This window comes from Crocodylus porosus, unplaced genomic scaffold (genome assembly GCF_001723895.1).
Source record: "Crocodylus porosus isolate Cpor-Errol unplaced genomic scaffold, CroPor_comp1, whole genome shotgun sequence".
NCBI lineage: Eukaryota > Metazoa > Chordata > Crocodylia > Crocodylidae > Crocodylus > Crocodylus porosus.
The window spans coordinates 36,195,961-36,211,231 of NW_017728906.1; positions in this window are offsets into that span (position 1 = coordinate 36,195,961).

Genomic DNA, 15,271 nt, shown 5'->3' on the forward strand with positions numbered 1-15,271 from the left:
CCCGTGGTCCAGTCATGGGTGGAGTCCCACCAGGTCTCCGTTATCCCAATGACATCATATTTCTTTGCACTGAGCAGGAGGACGAGCTCGTCTTGCTTGTTGCCCAGGCTCCTGGCATTATGTGAGCATAAGAGGTAGAAGGCTGGGGCTAAGAGGGCTCACCCCTCCCAAACGTGGGTCCGTGGGTAGGGCTGCAAGGCAGCCTGGCTGTGGGCTCCAGGCAGCTGCAGCAGGAGTGGGGAGTGGTGCACACACAGCCAGGGTCGCAGCCCAGTGTGTGAATTACTAAGAGCACAGCAGACAAGTACCAGTCTATTCTGAAGGGGAAGAGGTTTGGCGGGGGCAGATTGAGGCCCCCACATTGAGGAAGGAAGTGAGGCACAGGCTGGGGTGAATGTGGCCTGAGCTGGGCTGGGTGGTAGGACAATCAGAGCCTGGACTGCTCATCCAGGGCAATGTGGGGGGGCTCCTGCTGTTGTGTGCACCCTGGCAGAGGCCCAGAGGACACATGGCCCCCTGATCTGTGCACAGGGTGAAGGCAGCTGCTGCTTTGCTTTGCTCCCTGCTGCAGCTGCCCTGGAAGTGGCACAATTCCATGAGCCTGCCACTGCTGGGTTGTGCTGTGTCACCTGCACACCTGGTGGTGGGATGCATGTGGCATTGTGTGGCTCTTGAGGTAGCGGGGCTCAGTGGCAGCTGCCTCCGCTCTATCCGCAGATGGGGTGGGGATATGAGCCCCTGGGCCTCTAGCGGAGTGTGCACAGTGGCAGGAGCCCTCCGTGCCCCTGGATAAGCCATCCAGGCTCCAATTGTCCCACCATGTGGCCTGGCTTTTCAGAAACCATGAAAAACGGTAGTTTCCATGAACATTGTTAAAAATGGTGGTTTCCATGTTTTTTTGTTCAGAATTTCCAGAGGAAAAAAACTTAGTAAAATTGAATGCTGGCTCCCCAGTGGGAGCCAGTGGCTGCTGCAGCCTGGCCTCACAGCCAGCTGGTTGGGGGGGCTGCTGCTGACACACAGGGGAGCAGACAAGATGGCAGCTGCTCACTTTAGCACTGATTGGCTGACAGAGCTGCCTTTATGCAGCTCTGCTCCTGTCTGTCAATCAGCAGTGAGAGGCAGGTTCTCATGAAGGGCGGTGTGGGGTGCTGCTGCATGAAAGGCAGTTGTCTTGGCCAATCATCAGCAAAGGGATGGGACCACTGGGGCCTCTCAGCTAATCTGGGGGAGGAACTGCCACAACAAGGGGTGGGGGCTGCGAGCAACCCATAAAATTGCCATTTGATTTGGGTAGGTCTCTATCTATACTATCTGTTGAGCTAGCTGATGTTCCCAAAACGTTAGATACTCCTCACCTTTTATTGACTCAACAAAAACTCTTTCATGATGTACTTTCCATTTTGTGACTTTGGCAATAACGGATAATGAGAACGCAGAGTTAAAATCTTTGATAATTTTATTCTACAGTACTAATTTAATTATCAAATAGTGAGGGTTCTGACTTTTTCAAGTGCTCAAACTGAGTGAAATATGTATAATAATTGCACATTAACCACATATCTGTATAATCATAGTTCTCATGTGGCAAGCAAGCGCATATGCAGTTTGTGTTTGGAATTTTTGCAGTATATTTTTATTTGTCATAAATATTAAAAAATTATTTACTGCATCCATATGGCATGCAACATACATCTAACAAAGAGCTAAAAATGGCTAACAACCGCTAATTGGTCACTCAAGGATAATTAGTCATTGATTATTATTAATCCCTTTGCTCCCAGCAGGCCTAGCATACAGCTTGCATGTATGCCAGTGCTGTTGCAGTGCCAGTGCTGTGCCAGTGCTGTTAGCTCAGCACCAGACTTCTTTTGTCCCGTGATGGTTCCTGTCCCCTGGCTCTCCCCCTGTTCCCTGGCAAAGAACCTTTAGCGGCTACAGCCAGTGACTTGCTCTGCCCACCAACTACCGCTCCAATTTGCAAGGTTGGGCCTGACTGTCTAGTAGAGCTGTGCAAAACTTTGGTAGCTGATTCAATTCAGAGGAGATTCAGCCTGATTTGGTGGCCAAATCTCTGAATCTGAATTGAATTGGGAGACCCATTAAAAGGTCCAAATCGAATTGGAAGCCTCCAAATCGATTTGGAGATTTGGAAGGCTTGCAGCAAACAGAAACTGAGAAGAGGGAAGGGGTGAAGTGGTTTTCCATATATGAAAAAGGCTGAGAGGGGGGGAAAGACTGCTCTGATACTGACATCTGTAGCTGGCCAGTGACTGTGATCTTTCTCTGAATTCCCTTCCAATCACAGTGCTCTGGGGGATGGACGTAGAAACACCATATAAAGCTGTGTCTGAAGTGATCTGTCCTTTTTGTCTTGGAGCAGCAATGTCAGAAAGGGTCTGTCTTACTAACTTGTATCTTGCTAGCTAGTCTCTCTCCTTGTAAATTGTATCTAATCCCTTCCTACTCACCCTTGCCTACAATCCCAATTGTTATCCCTATCCATTCCTTTCAACTTATTCTTCCCCCCAAATCCTCTTATTTGTTCTTGTTAGTCTGTCTTGATTCTTTCCCCTGACAAAAAGAAATCCGTGTTTTCCCTGACAGGGTCATCACTGTGCAGGAAAGCACAACATATATTACACACACAAACATTTTGCAGCACATCAAACATTATGAAGTGTGCTGGAAAGGCAGATGCCAAGTCTTCTGGCAGGGGAGGGGAAGGGGACAGAGGAAGAGCTGCAAGTTCCCCCCACCCCAAACATAGACAGACCTTTTTTCCTGGCCACGACGAGTCTTCTGCTGCTAGTGGGAACAAGGAGGTGGTAGTAGTGCCTGCACCTGCACCTGCACCACCACTAACACCACTAACCAGAAGCAGCATGACATTCTCCACCCCAATTTCATTTCTCAGGGTGAGCCTCCCAGTGCCAGAAGAGGAGCTGGATCTGGAAGCAGAGGAGCTGAAGGCCATAGCGAAGGAAATTCTGGGGAAAGAGGGAGAATCTGAGTTTGTGCTCCACACCCCTCAGAGTTCCTCTAGAGCAGGGGTGGGCAAAATGTGGCCCAGGGGCCAGATGTGGCCCGCCAGGCTATTCTTTCTGGTCCGTGGGGCCCCTAAAAAATTTAGAAAATTAATATTAATCTGCTCTGGGCTGCCTGTCATGTGGCCCTCAATGGCTTGCCGAAACTCAGAGGGTAGTAAGCTACCCTCTGCACAAAATAATTGCCCGCCCCTGCCCTAGAAGCAGGCCTCCTTCTCTGGAAGGCACTTCGTAGGAGGTTGTGGGGGCAGATGGTTCAGCACCTTCTGTTGTGCCTCTGCCTGATGAGGAAGGGGATACCCACCTACAACCCAGAAGTGGGTGGGTAGTGTATTGTAGGATCATTCTGAGGTGGCAGATGATCCCAGGTACGCTACCTGCCAGCACTGCCGAAGGCAGATCAGCCGGGGCAAGGAGTGAAACACTTCACTACCACAGTGATGCTGCTGCATCTCAGAAGGAAGCACCCCCTTGCACTTGTTCCTCCTCAGCCTGGCACCATTGGGAGCATGCCCAAAAAGTTCCCATCTTGCTCCAAAGCCGCCATTCCCAAGAAGCAGAGGCAGGCCACCCTGGGCCCGTAGGGGAAAGGCAGAGACAAAGCGGGGCATGTTGCAAGGACGTGTGAGATCACCCAGAACACTGGGGAGATGCTTCCTGTCGATGGCCAGTCCTTCTCCTTGGTTGAGCGGCCCCATCATTTGGGGTTCAGGCAGCTCATGGTTCTCATGGCCCCATCATACCAAGTGCCTGCACATACCATCTTTAGCAGGACAGTGACGCCCTCCCTAATGAGGCATACAGGGAGTACTTGAGGGAGGAGCTGTACAAGCTACAGGTAGACTTGAACTTCACCTCAGATATCTGAAGCAGCTGGGGTGGAAATCATGCCTACCTCTCCCTCACAGGGCACTGGTGCGATCAGTCAGAGCGTTGATGGGTTCTCCTTCAAGCCGAGGTGTTGGATGAGTCCCACATGGCAAGGAAGATCACGGTGACCATGAACTATGTGGTGCAGGTGTGGCTCGTCGGGCAGGGCAAGCTTATCTGCGTATTCATGGTCACCGACAATGGGGCCAATATGGTCAGGGCAGTGTGTGATGCCAACTTTGTTGGCATCTGCTGTGTGGCACACAAGTTCCACCTCGTAGTCAAGGATGCCTTGGAGGGGGACAGGGCTCCCAGTGATGGGACCATCACTACCAGCCAGCTCATTTCAAAATGCAGGAAGGTGGTGGGCTACTTTCACTGGTGAGCATCAAGGGGAACAAAATGCTGCAGGACAAACAGGCAGAACTGAGCATCCTGCAGCACAAAATCATGCAGGATGTGGAGACTTGGTGAAACTCTTCATACCTGATGCTGGAAAGCCTGGTCAAGCAACAGAAGTCCATCCATGATATGGTGTTTGTCAGGGAGATTGGAATCAGTGAACCCCTTAACAGAGCTGAGTGGGATACCATCTCCTAAGTCTTGTGGTCCTCAAGCCATTCCTTGAGGCCACTGAGAGCCTCAGCACTTGCGATGCTCTCCTTAGCCAGGTGATCCCCACAATGAAGGAACTTGAGCGTGAAATGGACAAGTTCCAGGGCATCAGTTTTCCTGGCTGGGTCAAGCTGCTTTCACCAGAGGTGCAGGCACTGGTGAAGCAGCTGAAGGAGGACATCAAAAAAACGGCTCGATCCATTGTGGTCCAGTACAGGCCGCATGCTGGTGGGCACGTGCGACCTGACAGTGAAGGGGAGTGTTTGCAGCAGCTAAACCCTCAATCTCTGGACAGAGGTGCTGGTGAACAGAGTCAGAGAAGCGGGGGGATGTGGCAGAGGGGGATCCACTTTCCCGTGCCAGCACTCCAACCATGAGCCAATCTCCTCCACTACAGCCGCTTCCAATGTAGGCCAAGGGCACGGCTTCATTGTTGGGGTCCAGAGGCACCTGACCCCATCATCAGGCAGGTAGCGCAGAGGCCTTGGTGGCTACCTATCTCGCTGAGGATGTGGAGTCACTGCACTGCAACCTCTTGGCCTATTGGGCAACCTGCATCCAGGTGTGGCAGGATCTGACTATGGTTGCCCAGAAACACCTGTCCTGTCTACCAACCAGTGTTCTGGGTGAGAGGGTGTTCAGCATTGCTGGGGATGTTGTGACACCCCACTGCACCTCCTTGGATCCTGGTTTGGTGGAGCAGCTGGTGTTCCTCAAGGTGAACCTCCCACTGTTGGGGTTCCCCAAGCTCCACCTGCAGACAGACTGATTGTCATGCTCCTCATGCCACATCTATTTGCTTTTTTAATTTGCTTTCAGAACCTTGAGGTGCACTTTCACAGAAACTCCTGCACCACTCTGCCTGAAAGCTGGCAGGACTCATATCCACATGAGGGGCTACCATCCCTGCTGTTTTCATCCCGCTCATAACACACACAAGTGATATGAGTTTTGCTTTCAACAGTTTGACTTGCATTTTCACAGAAACTTCTGCACGTATCTCCTTGAAACTTGTCAGGCTCCATCCCCTCAGAATGGGCTACCATCTCTGCTGTTTTCATCTGAATCTGCAAGAAAATGACAAAGTTATAGGTATTTTAGTGTGACTCCCCATTATAGTTTATGCCTGACTCATGAGTCTACATGCAGGTAAGCATGCCTCTAAGTGTCCTGAGGAATGGGGCCTGAAGGGGGCAGTAAGGGTTAATAAGAAGCTTCTTTCAGCTAGGCTATAACTAGAAAATATAAGGATGGGGCAGAGCTTAATAGGGAAAAGGAAATGATTTCTCCTAAGTTCAGATGGGAAGGAAGTTACAGTAGGGTCTTGGTTAAAAACACTTTGCAAATTATCTCAGTCAAATGAAGTGGTTACAGTGATGCTTCTCAAGTTGCACTTAGCATTTTTCTCAAATAAATATTTAGGCTTTTCAAAATCAGTTTAATTTTTAATAAATATTTGGCAATAGGTTTTATATTTGGAAACATAACCTTGATTTTTCAGTAAATATCGTGTATTGTCTTCAGACTGTTAGTAATCTTTTGCTATTTGTTGCTCTAAGTCCTGGAAGCTTTTCACACAGTAGGAGGAAACCACTATTTTCCCAGATTCAACTAATTAATAATGATTTGTACATTTATGCCATTTTTCAGTACTGATAAGAGCATGGTCCTGAGGGAGGAACATAGACATTAGGGGAGAAAGCTCCTTGGAGTTTGTGAACGTGGGCTGTGAGGTCTGACAGACCATGTAGTTTAGCGTAGATTTTGGTTGGGAGAGGGGGGAGCACTGGCATATAGGTGGGAGGTGGAGAGCATGTGCAGGCAAAGGAAGGATAGGGCAAGGGAGTAAAAGGAGGCTGAAGTGAGTATGGGAACGAGAAGAAAATATGGACGTTTATGGGCTAAATTGGAGCTGAGCGGCAGGAGGGTTGAAATCTCCTGTAAAGCAAACACCACAAGAACAAACTCTCTGATCCAGAATAGAACAGTTTGGCAGTGACAGTGAATGGCTGAGCAGATGAGCTGTGAGTGAGTGATAAAGGAGTGATACCAGCTTGTTCCCTTCATTGCTCATCCCTGACTTCCTGCTGTTTTGGGAAGTATTTAGCTGGAGGATTTTTGTAACAAAAATATCATATTGCTTAATGGGGTGTCTGCTAAAGTCTGCAGAAGCACATTCAGCCTTCAGACTTTTCGATGCCTTTTTTGATTTGAGAACGAGTCTTGTTCGTAGTCTTGCTGATGTTTCAATATTTTCTGAGCTAAGGTCCATCTCAGAGGTGTGATTTTTTTTTTTTTTTTTTTTAGCTGATATGATTGTGCTACCATAACCCCTAGCTTAGACACAGTTATGCCAGCATAAAAGTACCTTACTCTGATCTAGTTATTCCATTTTCTGACCAGGATTAGCTGCCTCTTTATATAGGCAAAACTTCATCCACACTGGAGGGGAGGGACAAGTTGTATTGATAGGTCAAAGCTTCACAGTGTTCCAGTGTAGACAAACCATAAAATTAACAAGGGGGGAAAAAAAAAAGGTTTGAGAAGTCTTCCCTTAAAATTACAATTTTGTTTTTTCTTTGAGTTTTAAAGTATTTTTCTTGTAGCTTGGTTTTTTTTTTTTTTGTTTTGGTGTAGAGATTTTGGGTACTGAATATATACCATTCAGAATTGTTTCTTGAAAGCTTGGGTTAAAGTTGTATTTTTATCATGTTCAGACTGGGTATTTGAAATAAAACCTGTTATCAACTTCTTAATAATGGCACAGAAATGGTAATATGAATGGTTCAGTTTGAAATAGCTACACAATGTTTTCCCCCTTTCCTTTGATGTCTGTCTGCAAGCGTAAGGTAAGATTGTATTGCAAAGTCTTAGATCAGCGTGCTCAGTGGTGAGAGAATCTTTGCTAATGCCCTTGAGAAATCTTATCCCTGGACTGCATTTGTCTTCAAAAGTTTTTCTCTTGGCTGGGTAAGCTTTGATCAGTGATTTAGAGCTTCAGTGTCCAGGGTTAAGTCAGGAATCCAAGAATTTTAGAAAGAATTGTGAACTGAAGCCACTGGAGTTAAACCATGGGCGATTTAAAGCCCAAATACCTCTGCATGACTGGACTGAGACACATAGCCAACTCTTCACAATTTGCATCTAAGTTCAGTTATTTCAAAATGTGTCCGTGGCGTCAGCTTACACCAAGTTCTCAGATTGTAATTTATGGCAGCTGAGGATATAGCCTATTCTTTGTTTATAAAAGCTAGCTGCTTGTTTTTGAACATTCGTCTTATTATTTATAGTGTTTGGGTAATTCTATGCAATACGTTGTAGAAGTTACTTATGAAGTACAATTTTTATCTCCTGTGATGGTTGACATCCAAGAATCTGCGTAATAGAAGTTACCTTTAATGCTGTTTTTGAGTCTGACTTATTGGGACTGATTCAGTCAGAGTAAACAGTAGGTTTGCTACAGTAATCTGGTGCATGTAACTGGGCTACATGGGGACTCAGGATTTGTCCAGATTTTCTTCTGCTTCTGAACTGCAGAAGCAGGATCTTCATCCAGATGTTCCAGAAAAAAAGTCATGTATGGGAAACTCAGTTCTCATTTTTTTATGAGGCTACAGTAATGGGATTCCTGGATCAGTAGAGTTCTAACCGTAGTCATCTGTATTTATCGTGGGATCATTACCACTATTGTAAAGGACTTTGCTAGCACATTAGTGTAATAAGAGGTAATAATGCTTTTGAGATGCTTCATAGTTTTAGTTTAGATGAAAGATTTTAATAACTTCATTAGTTTTGGCCCGGATTGGGGTGACCAAGTAAAAAAAGACCAGTTTTATTAGGATAAATAATTGCTTTATGTTCACTGTAACAATTAGTTATAATTCATAATTTTGCAGTAAGCTCTATAAGGCACTTAATATAAAGAAAAAAATGACAAGGGGTGAGAATCATAGACTTATTAGAAGGACCTGGTCATTATTTTAGGTTGAAAGCCTGGTGCTTTCTGTAGGCTCTTGAAGGTTCGGAGCCATGCTGCTTATTGAAAGAAATGTGATGCAGTACAATTTTTTATTTTACATGTTATCAAAACTCTTACATTAAACTAAAATAAAAAAAGATATGAGCAGAGCCAAACTATTATTCGTGATATTATGCCACACTAGGAATAAAACATGTTATTGAGTCAAAATCAAATCGACAAATCTACTTTTAGCCTTGTATTAGAATTAAGTCATCAAGTGAATACTGAAAAAAAACAAATTCTAAGAAGGAATGTCAGAAAGTGATTGTCTATCATGTTATAAAATCTCAGCCAGATAGTTTTCCCAAACTCACTCAACTCTGTAAATTTAATCTGATTAAAATTGCTCAACTGGAACTAACATATTTGGTTAGGGAAAAAATATGTTTTTATCTTGTTTTAGCAACCTTGCGGTAAAGACCTAATTAAGAAGGCAAGGAGTTAGTATTTTGCAAATGAATTAGCAGATGAAGTTAAAAACTATGAGGAAAGCCAGGGTTTTCCACAACTAACTCATTTGAAAACTACAACATTTCTTGTCTTCATTAGGATTTTGCCTTATAGTAGTTAACTTGAGTTTAAGATGCACTTCTTTTTCCTAGTGAAGACAAAGCTTAATGTTTGATCAGAAGACTTCAGAATAAATCATAAAGCTTCCCTTGTAGGGCCTGTGTACATTATGGAACTACTGCTTTTCTAGTTGTAGGGTATAACAATAGTGGCAGAACCCCCTATTGGGATGCCACATTTGGCAACAGAAGTGGTTTTTCTCCCACTTTCCCTATACCATTTTTCTAACTAACATAGTTGCATCCACATAGGAGGTCTGCTTGCATAACTACATCAGTGATCTTTTCACACCCTGTGGCTGCTGTAGCTATGCCGACAAAACTTTGTATTGTAGATCAGACATTAGAATTTAAGTATTATGTGGAAGCTACCCCTAACTATTACTTAGGTAGCCCCCAAGTATTATGTGGCAGCTACCCCCAGCTTATTTCCATCAGAAGTTCTAAGTGACAATTTGAAGTTTCTCATGCCTTAACTGTAAGGTACACTTTAACTAATGTCTTTATGATGCCATTTTCATAGCTGTTTCCACCAACAGATCATGTTTCATTGGTACTACCCCTCTGTGGGCTTTAAAGGTGCTCACACATGCAGTTTCAGTTTCAGACCCTACGAATAAAGAAAATGGAATACTTGGGGTGTTCCCAACCAATAAAAATGAGAATCAAAGGCTAGGAAAACAGGTAATAAGATGCTTAAAGTGTTAAGTTCATGAATTCTTCAGCTGTCATAGTCTTCTGGACTCTCACAGAGTGAAAATGTAGACCAGGAGACAAATGAAGTTTTGCTAAAATTGTCAGTAACAGGAGTTCTTTAGATGTATGAAATCCTGGGCAGTTGATATAGTGATTTTTTTTTCCCCCCCTCAGGGTGATGGTTATGGAGCTTCTGAAATGCAGGTTTACCTTAGATTGCTGGATGATCTGAAAGGCCAGGCTTCCCAACCTCACTCTTGAATTTCATGGTTTATAAATTTGCTTTCCTTTGGGGCATGCATCCTTTGTCAAATCCAGTTGGTGTTAGCTCATTGTTAACTTATGTCGACTTGGAGACATTGCACCTAAGCAAGCAATTTTATAAAATAGCCAATGTTTTTCATATCACGGGGACTATCAGCCAGTGACCTACCAAAATCCAGATGTATAAGATGACTTCTGAGGAAACGGGTGGAGCTTTTTTCTGGGTCCACTGTCTTAACAAGATGTTATGTCACCAGTTTATGGAATATTTAATTCAAACTGACATATAATTAATCAGCTAGAAAAACCTTGCACAAAAAAGTAGTTATTGAACATGTATTAATAAAAATACATTTAAACTATGATTAGTTGAATCATCTGTACTTTCCCCTCTGCTAATCTAAATACAGACAGATGTTGTTACTCTTCTTGGAAACAAGGCCATTTCCATCCTATTTTGGAGTTGGGCTATAAGTCATACAGTGTTTCTCCTGAAAATCTAAACTCTGGATGTACACTGTGATGAAACCCATTTATAATATATATATTTTAAAAACTGTATCTAAAGGTTTTACCATCCAAGTTGTTCTCCTCATGAGGAGCAATCTTCTCTGTTCTTCTCAGGGTAGATAAGAGGGTGAGAATAAAGTTCTGCCTTTAACCAGTGAGGCAGAAATTAGATTTTTGGCCGGTTGCTCTTATTTTGCTAAATGTTTTAGAAATTTGCTTGGATTAGGGTTTTTACAAATACCTAAACTATTTGTCTTTCATCTGCTAAACATTTGCTTCCTTTTAAGCAGAATACCATCTGCAAGATGGGGACTGAAGGCCTTGCATTCTTCTGGTCAGCTAACTGGGTACAGGTGCAGGCCAATTTCCTCGTTAGTCTGCTGTCATAATAACCTGCACCTGTGGGGTTTCTGCCTAGGGCCCTCTCTCTAGGCAGATTCTGCCCTTAAAGGAGCAAGCTCCTTATTGCCCCGCAACAGTGGGGTTTGGGACAGCTCAGCAGGATCAGGAGGACTAGCAGGGTCCATGGGAGGGCTTGTGGGGGATGAGAGAGTCTCTCTTCCCCAACCCTTGGTACTAACGGATATTTTTATCCCCTTAACCTCCCCCACCCCAAATGAACAACACCATCCTGCAGTGAACCTACCCCCCTGATTCTGCTCACCTCTCCCACCCTGACTTACTTCCTCAGCTCCTGGCACAGGCAAATACTAGTAAAACTGGCATGGGGAGCAGCTTGAGAGATTGGCTGACTGGTCCATGTGAGGGGGTTGTCCATCTGGGGGGTTAAAAATAGCCCGGTTCAGAGAGAGAGAGAGAGAGAGAGAGAGTTGGGGAGAGTTGGGGGGAGGGGAGGAGATAGGAAAAGCATAGTCCAGGGGCTCAGGCCAGTGGCTGGGAACCATGCAGAAGTTCAGTTAGTCTCACTGGACCCAATCTAATTTTAGACTGCCTTGGAGATGTACTTAACTTAGATTGGGTCAGCCATTTTTTAGACTGGTCTAACCATCCTGAACCTCTGTACAGTTCACACTTGGATTCACTTAACTAGGGATCTAAGTGTAATGTTCACACCAGGGAGAATTAAGTTAGATTAGGTGGCCAGTTTTAACATAATTTGACTTCCTCCTAATCTCCACAAACATCTGTCTGTACCTTCAGATAGCAACAGGAACGGAGAACTCTGGTGTAAATCTAATACCATAGATTTTGGTTTGAATGTTGTTGATCAAGACAATATGGGTGTAAGAGGAGCAGAATTTGGCTCCTTGATATTCTGTGCATTTGGATGGCTTGTTCAGTGACTTAATTTTAGTGTTATTGTATCTCTTTCCTAATTGTGTGATAACATCATAAAAATTGTGGCTGAACTGTACCATCATATGTAACTTACTGGCTACTGCTTTATTAGGCAGTACTATAATTGAATTCTAAAATAATTAACCATCTAAAGATAATATCAGTTTACTAACAATACAGGTAATAATGTAATACCCAAGGACCCCATTGATTGATTGGTCAAACAACACAAAGACTGTTCGTGTTCCAGAAAGCCCACAACAAGTGAATAAACAGACGAACAAAGGGTCAGGATGACAAGGTAGCATCAGAGATGGGTGTAATTGAATATATCCCTGATTATTGATCTCAATATGGCCTCCTGTTAAGTCATGCTTCTTTTTAGTATTTTGAGGGAAGAGGGGTTACACCCATTCTGTAGGGAAAGGCCTATTTTCAAATGAATTATTGACAACCTTTTGGTAGAGAAGAGACTAGCTCAATAATGAGCATTTTAAAAGAAATGAATAGTGTAGGTTGTAGGCCTGGTAATTTTTCCATTTTCTGAAGTCTCTTAGTAGCAATAGCACTATAGATTTCAGCTTCGTCATAACAGCATCAAATATTTCAGCTTTGTCTGAGATCATGCGTAAGAAATCTATGATCTGTTGCTTCACTTCAGGTAATTTACACTTCTCAGTGTACAGTGGCATTTTATGTCCTTGGGGCTATCTCTTTTTTGTTGCTACCTCTATCAAATTGTTCAAAATCTTTTACTATCCTTAAATTTACCTACGCTCTGATTCTTATACTTGTGATTCAAGAGAGTAATTTGGGGTTTGTTTTTAATGAGGGCTGCCTAAAGCCTGTCAGTTTGTAACTAATCTCATAAAGTCTTTTAAAAGAATATTATTGATTGCTTGAAGTTGCACAGGTCATAAAAAAATTAAAGCATACAGGATTGCATGGTGTACATCAGATCAGGAGATGGTGAACACTCTCAGAATATGGGTATATGCTCATATGGATGTAGAGAACCAAACCTAATATCAGACATGTCGGGGGGGGGGGCAGTCAATGTTGCCACTGCCTCCTTGTGTCGGGACCGCTTACCGGTAGCCAAGGGAGTGGCTCACCTGCAGTTGGACGTCTGACTGCGCTCGCCTTACCTGCCACGACTTTGATGATAATACCTATAGGTTCAGATGGTCTGGCGCGTGTCGTCCAGAAGTGAGACTCCTTTGCTTCTCGTGGGTCCCGCATTGATGAGGGCTCCGCCACCCCTACACCCTTGCCCATTCCGCCGGGTGGTGACCGCTTATCTGAGCAGACCCTGGGTTGGGTCTCGCTCGAATTGTCTGTAAAAGAAATGCAAGGATCAACACAAAAAGGCTAGGGCCAGGGATGTCCTAGAGGGTGGGGTCTGCTTCGACCTTCAGCAGACATCCCCCGATGTCCCCCTGGATGCTGTGGGGGTTGAAACCCCTTTTTTACCTCCCCTTGAAATCTTCAGCCCTCCCTAGGGCTCCTTGGGGCAGCTCTGCCCCTCGTTATAGGAGCAGCAGGCTCACCGCCCGTGAGTGCTCCTATATTACTGGCCCCTGCTGGGTTCCAGCTGCTCCCGGCGGCGTCAAGCAGTCCTTGGCCCTGCTGGGCCGGCTGGCCGGGCTCACCAGCCCTGCTGGGGCTTACGCTTACCCCAAAAGGTCCTGCCGCGTCTCTGGACGGCTTGCAGCCACCCGAGTGTGCTCTCTCTGGTGGCAGCTCCTCCGCTGTCTCCTTCCGGTTCTGTTCCCCCGCTGGCTGGCTCCAGCTCTTCCTTTATGCCGGATCTGGTCATCCCAGCTCCTCCCTCCTCCTGGCACCTGAACGAGGTGAGTTCCTGCCCAACGTTTTGGGCCAGGGTGCACGTGTTCAGCGTAATGGCACCTGGGCGGGGAGACTCGGAGCCCATCGGCTCCTTTTCTCCCTCACAATACATGCAGAGCTAAATTAGTATTATTTGTTACACTTATTATATTGTGTCCTATTGTTATAGGCACTGTGCACATGTATAATAACCAGTTAGTCCCTGTCCCATAGAGCTTACAGCTACAAGTTATACCAATGGCAAGAAAAAAAAGCAGAAAAAAATGAATCAAAAGTGTTTGGTAGGGAGTGGAAGGACAGGGGGCAAGTGAAATGATCCTGACTAGTTTAATAAGTAGAGATTTGAGCACATATGCCACACAACTTTTTTCATTTTCAGGCATAAGTAGTAATACAGTCCTTTAGTCTTTACAGAAGCCTCTTTTGATTTGACCTTTAAGTTCTCTTGAAACCAGGACAGAGTACGTTGATTGGTACTAAAGACAAGGAAGGAAGGAAGGAGGATGGGTCAGGTCTGGAAGTGAATGAGGAAATTTTACTTTATGATTTAGGTGTTAAATGACTAAATGAAGAGTCTGAGGAATAGAGGTGTTATTCTCTTTGCTGTTTTACAGTAATTGATTAATTAAGAAGAAAGAGGAGGCATACAACAGTTTTTGTTTTAAAGAGGATAGTAAGGAAATATGATCTGATCGCATGGGGTGGATTACACACCCAAGACTAAACTTGTCAAAACAAGATCTGGTTGATTTAAGTCTATAGGGTATGTGTAATTTATACATTTTCCTGATTTAAAAAATATACTAAGGTTCAATAGTACAGAACTAAATCCTACCCAAATTAGGGAAGCAGAAGAGGAAAAGATTTTCGAATATCTAACATTACAAAAATTCTAATAGCTGGCAGGATATCCAGGGTTGGCTGTGGCAATGTGTTCCAGTCAAAAGCATGCTTGCTTAGTTCTTTCTCTAGTAGTAGCTCTTACTACTGATGAAAACTTACATGCTAGTTGGCTGAGGCTGGACCCTCCCCTAAACTTCCACCTTGTTAATTTACTACATGAGCCAGCATGTGAAACAGTCTTTGCTTGCACTTTCGTAATTCTGAGAACTTGCCCAGCTGCAAAGCAATAAGAGGCTCCCTCCATTTGCTAAATAGTATAGGGAAAGATTTATCTAAAAGGGATACATTGACATGTGCACTTTATTGCAGAGTAGAGCAACTAGCTCCGCAGTAAGGTGTCACCATCTACATGTGTGGTGGTATTGGGGCTCAGTAAATTAACTCTGTGCCAAAATGCATATGTAGATGGTGACTGGGGCATAACTTGCACCTGGTTAGCCGAGCCAGGCAGGGGCGTGCTTTGCCCTGGCTCAAATTGGTGCCATCCCAAGTGCATATGTAGATGCTGCACCCAGGAGCAGTTTACTTTGGATCCAAGAGCTCTGGAGTTTATTGCACCACCGTAATAGCATGTGCAGATGCACCCAAGATGACTTGGTTTGTGTTGAAGTGGCCTAATTTTTCAGAGC